The following is a 6,012-nucleotide window of genomic DNA, read 5'->3' as shown; positions in this document are numbered from 1 at the left end:
GAAACAGAGTGACCTTTTCATAGCCAAGCTACAGCTGTACAAGTACAGGTTTACCAGGTGTGTATGCATGCAACAGTGTGTGAGGGACAATTGGGGTGGACAGTGTTACCTTGCTTACATACCCCTTGATACAGCCAGCTAGCCTTTATACATGTCACCTGGGTGTTCTGTAGTACCACAGGCTCATACATACAGAGAAGATTACTTGAGTACTCGCACTAGGTCCTTCACAAGCTTAGCCATTACTTTAACCACAACAGATTCATCTATTAGCACCTGTTGCCCCTGCCATTTCTTTCCCATCCACTCAACCTTGATGCAGTTGATGAGGGTATGCATGGTACTGTGTATGACAGGTTTGGGGTATGTATTCCTGACATAGGTCAGCCTGTGTTAGTCTAACCTAACAATCACCAGCATGTGTGTCTGCTATCTCACATGCAAGTTTGGCTTCTTGTGCTGGTAGTGCACACAGAGTCATAGTCCTGTACATGGGGCAGCTGTTGAAGGGCTGAGCACAGCCCCTACCTGCACAGTCTTGCAAATGATAGTCCTAGATATCTAACACAAATACCACAGAGGTAATGTAGTGTTGCAGTGTCTGAAACTACTATTCAAATGGGTGACAATTGCAGGGATTGTTAGGATTGCCAGTGGTGGGTTCAGAGGCCCTTAACATGGTAGAGCCACCTAACACACACACACACACACACACACACACACACACACACACACACACACACACACACACACACACACACACACACACACACACACACACACACACACACGGACACATACACACACTGTTGCATGGGGGCATGCATCAAAACACACATGCACATAGAGTTGAGACTTCTCAAATTAGATGACCTATCTATTTATGTATAGTGTTACAACAATTGCATGCACCACAGTGCCTTTCTGTTAGAAACTGTGTAACTGCTTGTAAGATGGATGACATCTGTATGAGCTGAAACTAGGTTGGCAATGGGGGAGTTCACAGGGTGGAAGAGGCACACAAAATGATATAGCTATCACATACACATAGTAAAGACAGCCACAGGGGATGCACATACAGAAATATAAGCACATTTGCCAATAGACAGATTAGTAACCCTACACATCCACTTGCATGTACTATAGTGCTAGATACACATTACATGTTCCACATAGATTATGTGCCTGGGACATAACCCACATCATTCTACAACATCCATTCTTGGGAATGCCTTCATGGACTGTGGGTTAAACCAACAGAAATAGTGACTGGTCTCATCTATTGCTCCTACAAATCTGGACATATGATAGAGTAACAGACTTTGTATCAGCACAATGTTTCAGTCAGGTATAATGTCTGATGCTGGCATGTCTGTCACTGTAGTAACTGTGACATATTTGGCAATAATATCACATAAATGCCCATTGTTATGAGACACAGACCACATATAGGTTACAAACATCCAGATATTCCATATACATCTGCACAGATGACTGGTATGGGCTGTATAGTTCAACATGGTGCATGTGAGGCAGATGCCATTAACAGGCTCTTTAAAGTAATGCCATTGGGAGTGGGTCACCAGGCCTTAAAATTGTATAACCTACACACACACAATAGCCACCAGAGATATGCTTCACACATACTAATATAGTTGTCAGTATTGAGGTTAGAACCCCTACCTATCTAATTATTTGTGCAATTAACCCCTACCTATCTAATTATTTGTACTATAGCATTACACAGTTATTGCACATGCCACAGAGCTTACAGAACTGAAGAGTGTATACATGTGCTTCTAAGGTGAATGACATCAGCAGGCCTTGTAAAGTAGGACAATAAGAAGTGTACTGGGTGATACATGTCTCAAAATGGTATAACCCATGCCCACAGAGGATATGATTCTCACACGCACACAATATCACAGTTACCAGTATTGAGTTTAGAACCTCTACCTATCTAGTTATGTATACTACAGTGTTATACAGTTATCACATGTGCTACAGAGCTTATAGGATTTAACAGTGTCCCAAGGTCCTTCTAAGGTGAATTATATCCACAGCCCTTGTAAAGCATGGCAATGGGAAATGTACTTGGTGGGAAGGGCATCAAAATATTTACTCTACAAACACCTTTACACACACATTTTCCAGAACTGAGAATAGAACCCCTTCCTGTTTAACTAGTTGTACTATATTGTTACATAGTTACTGCACATGCCACAGAGCTTATAGTCTTCAGGGCTGTCCAAGGGTACTTCTAAGGTGAATGACATCAGCAGGACTGCTAAAGAAGGGCACTGGGAAGTGTACTGGGTTGGAATGGCCTACAAACAAACACACACACACACACACACACACACACACACACACACACACACACACACACACACACACACACACACACACACACACACACACACACACTTACATTTGCCAGGACTGAGATTAGAACCCCTCCCTATCTAGTTATTTGTACTACAGTATTATGCAGTTATCACATGCACCACAGAGCTTATAGGGCTGATATGTGTCCACAGGTACTTCTAAGGTGAATGACATCAGCAGATCTTGTAAAGTAGGGCAATGGGAAGTGTACTGAGTGGGAAAGGCCTTAATACTTAAACTTACAGACACACACACACACACACACACACACACACACACACACACACACACACACACACACACACACAAAGGCAGGTGATGTGATATTACAACTCCCACCTCAGTACTATTACACAATGGAGCTCACCTTCATGCTTGCATGTGTGACTGGTTACAACTGGTATGCCACTGTCTGCAGCAGGGCATCACTCTATGCCATTCAAGGTATCCCTGTGTATGACTCACTCTCTGTGTTTATCTCCCTGTGTTTCTCTCTCTCTATCACTGTCTGTCTGTATTTTCTTGATGTCTATGTGTTTGTATATGCTTGACATATTGTTATATGTTGCCCATATTTATGTCTCTGTATCACATGCAACAGATGCAGATATATCACACACGGGCCACCTACAACTCACTGAAGGTAATCCTGTCTGATGGGTGTGTGTAGAGACAGTTCAGGTGTACATAGCTGTACATAGCTGTCTGTATGCAAAGACATATATGCACAATACAGTTATATAGTCCATTATGAGTTCCGACATGGGCTGTAATTTTCTAAGTGTAGGATCATGCCCAGTATGTCCTTCTATTGTAAGGGTGGGACTCCATTCCAGAGATAGTTGTACTCCGGTCTGGGGTTTTGTGTCCTACAGCCATACCTTTCAACCTGTTAGTGCAAGATATCTGGAGATAGCCTGCCAAAATGGGGGGACAATGGCCCAAACATAGGCATATACTGTAATTATTGCTCTTATTAATGTTAGAAGTTGCTAAAGTTACAGGGTTTATTTTAGCAAACATTTTCTGACATATATGACATCTGACACTGAAATTTATTATGTTATTACCAACTGACAGAAATCCTCAGATCATCACAGTGATTTACCAGAGAAATACAAGATGTATGATGCACAGACAAATATTATGAGCCAATTTATAGATATTCTTGCCCAATCCAGCCAGTTGAGAGGTGTGGCTACTGCCGATTGACTGATGAAGCTGTGTAAATAGTCCAGCAACTTGGTGATATACTGGCTGGGGATCTCCTGCTTGTGTGGTATTCTTCTTACCTGAAAAGTCATATCCTTGTGTAGGGCATACCTCTCAACTGTATGTTTTTTTTGCAGATTGTCCAGATGTTTGTCTAATTTTTATCCATTTTTCATAAACTTGTGGTTTTCTGGTAAGTTAGTGGCAAATAATTAAAGATTGAAGTTAGAAAATAATGACAGACATTTGTGTTTCAGACTTCATAACCTTCAGACAATTCCTGCTAATGCAAAACCTGTTATTTACCAATTTTCTATGTTTGTAAGAGCAATATTTAAAACACAAGGGGTTGGGAGGGTGACTTAATGGCTAAGGTTTTTGCCTTACAAACACAAGGTGCAGAGTTTGAGTCTCACAAGGAATAATTGGCTAGGCTTAAAATAAATCATAAGGGCAGTTAGCTTAGTACTAAACTATGAACCTATGAGCATGCCTATTATTGGGCCTTTGTCCCACTTTTATTTATGACCTTGTCCAAATGTCTTGCTGAAAGAGGTTGAGAGGTATGGGTGTGGGTACAGAGTGCATTCTACTGAGCAGAGATGCCCATTATATGTGTGGTATATTCCACATAGCACTGTGAACCCCTGGTATGTCAGTGGCAGAGCAGTACAGAGTAATGTGGTGAACCACTGACAGACAGTTGTGTATAGTTTGATAGGTTGATATGAGGTTAGTAGGCTATTGACCCTGAAGCCCTTATAACCCTTGCAGATGAGAGTGTAGCCCATGTTATGACATGTCAGCACACAGAGCCCCTGTCCAGCAGGGATACAGGTGGAATCACAGGACTGTATTTTCTGTATCCCATGCACTTATACAGGGAGCACTTCAGTAGGGATATTGAGGCACTTGGCTTGATGTGGACAGGGAGTGTATTCTACAGATGGGGGAGTGTGTGGGATATGTATCTGTCACACCAACAAGCTATATTGATATCACAGACCAGATTGATGCTGTGCCTACAGGTTGATCGAGTGGGCCTTGACTTCCAGATATGTAACAGTCCCATCAAGGCAGGGTCTGGATTGCTTTGTATGTCAGACAGGGGTCATCTCTGCAGGGTCTGTATAGACCTGAGTAGAGGGACAGTGCTGCTAGCCTATCTGTGTAGGGTAGGTGTTTGTGGTCCTACATTCTCCCGGTGAGGAACCTCTGTGGTGTCTTCAACTGCTGCATGTGCTTTGTGAGGTACATGCCGAAGGGGGCATTGAAAAAAATAATTGGCCTCATAAGGTTAGCATAGATGGATCTTATGATCTCTTTGTCCCTGGATGGGATACCCTTACATTTGAGTTTTCCCATCTATGAAGCTTTCTGTACAATGGGAGCAACATGGTGTTCAGACTTCAGGTTGCTATCAACCTGGGTGGCCAAATGTCTCACTACTGATTGTGTATGTAGGACATTGTTGTTAATGTCATACTATGTGGGGACATCAGTCTCCCCAAAGGGGATGATGATGAATCTGCAGGCATTCAGCCTGAGGCCATGTTGATGGTGTCAGTCATTTGTTTTGGTGAGAACCTCTTGTAGGACATCTACATCACTTTGGGTATTGATGATTGTTCCCAGCTTGCAGTCATCTGCCAACTTTATCAGCCATAGGCCAGTGTGTTTTTGGCCTGCACCTCAGCGAAGTATATCCCATATACCAGAGGATGCCAGTCCAATCCCTGGGGTATGCCACTCATTACAGGTGTACTGTTTGAGTTGGGTACTTCTATTATGACTATGTGAGTTCTATCAATGAACCAGTTTGCTACCCATCTGGTAACATATGGATTGCTGCCTAGTTGACAGAGTTCATATACTATGGGCAAGTGGGGAATCATTTGTAAGGCTTTGGCCAGGTCAAGGTGGCCGGAGTGCACCATCGTTCCCTCATCCATGCCTTTGTTGGCTGCCTCAAGGAAGTCATACAGAGTTCACTGAAATACCTTCCCTGAAATTGGCAGACTGTGTAGGGTAATGTATTTGGATTTTGCCAATGTCCCTGTTAATGTGATCCATGATAATCCATTGTATGGCCTTGTGAATCAGGCTAGTTAGTCTGATGGGACTTTCATTTCTTGGATTGGTGAACATTCAACCTTGGTGTAAAGGGATGACAGTGTCTGTCCGCTACTCAGCCGTGACAAAGACAGTACTCAGGCTTTGGGTGTGTAGGCTGCATAATGATGCTGCCAGTTCATGCCTGGGTTCATGTAGGTTGTAGCCTGGGATGCATTCAGGTCCCATGGAGGCTGTCTTCTTGACTTTGAGAGGGCAGTGATGCTCTGTTCCCTAGTGATAAGGGTATTTGGGTGTTTAGGTACTGGGGATGTCCTGCTTTCCTGATAGGGGGCATAG

Source organism: Protopterus annectens, chromosome 4.part0 (genome assembly GCF_019279795.1).
Source record: "Protopterus annectens isolate FY-2018-M chromosome 4.part0, PAN1.0, whole genome shotgun sequence".
Lineage (NCBI taxonomy): Eukaryota > Metazoa > Chordata > Ceratodontiformes > Protopteridae > Protopterus > Protopterus annectens.
This window is presented reverse-complemented; position numbering follows the sequence as displayed.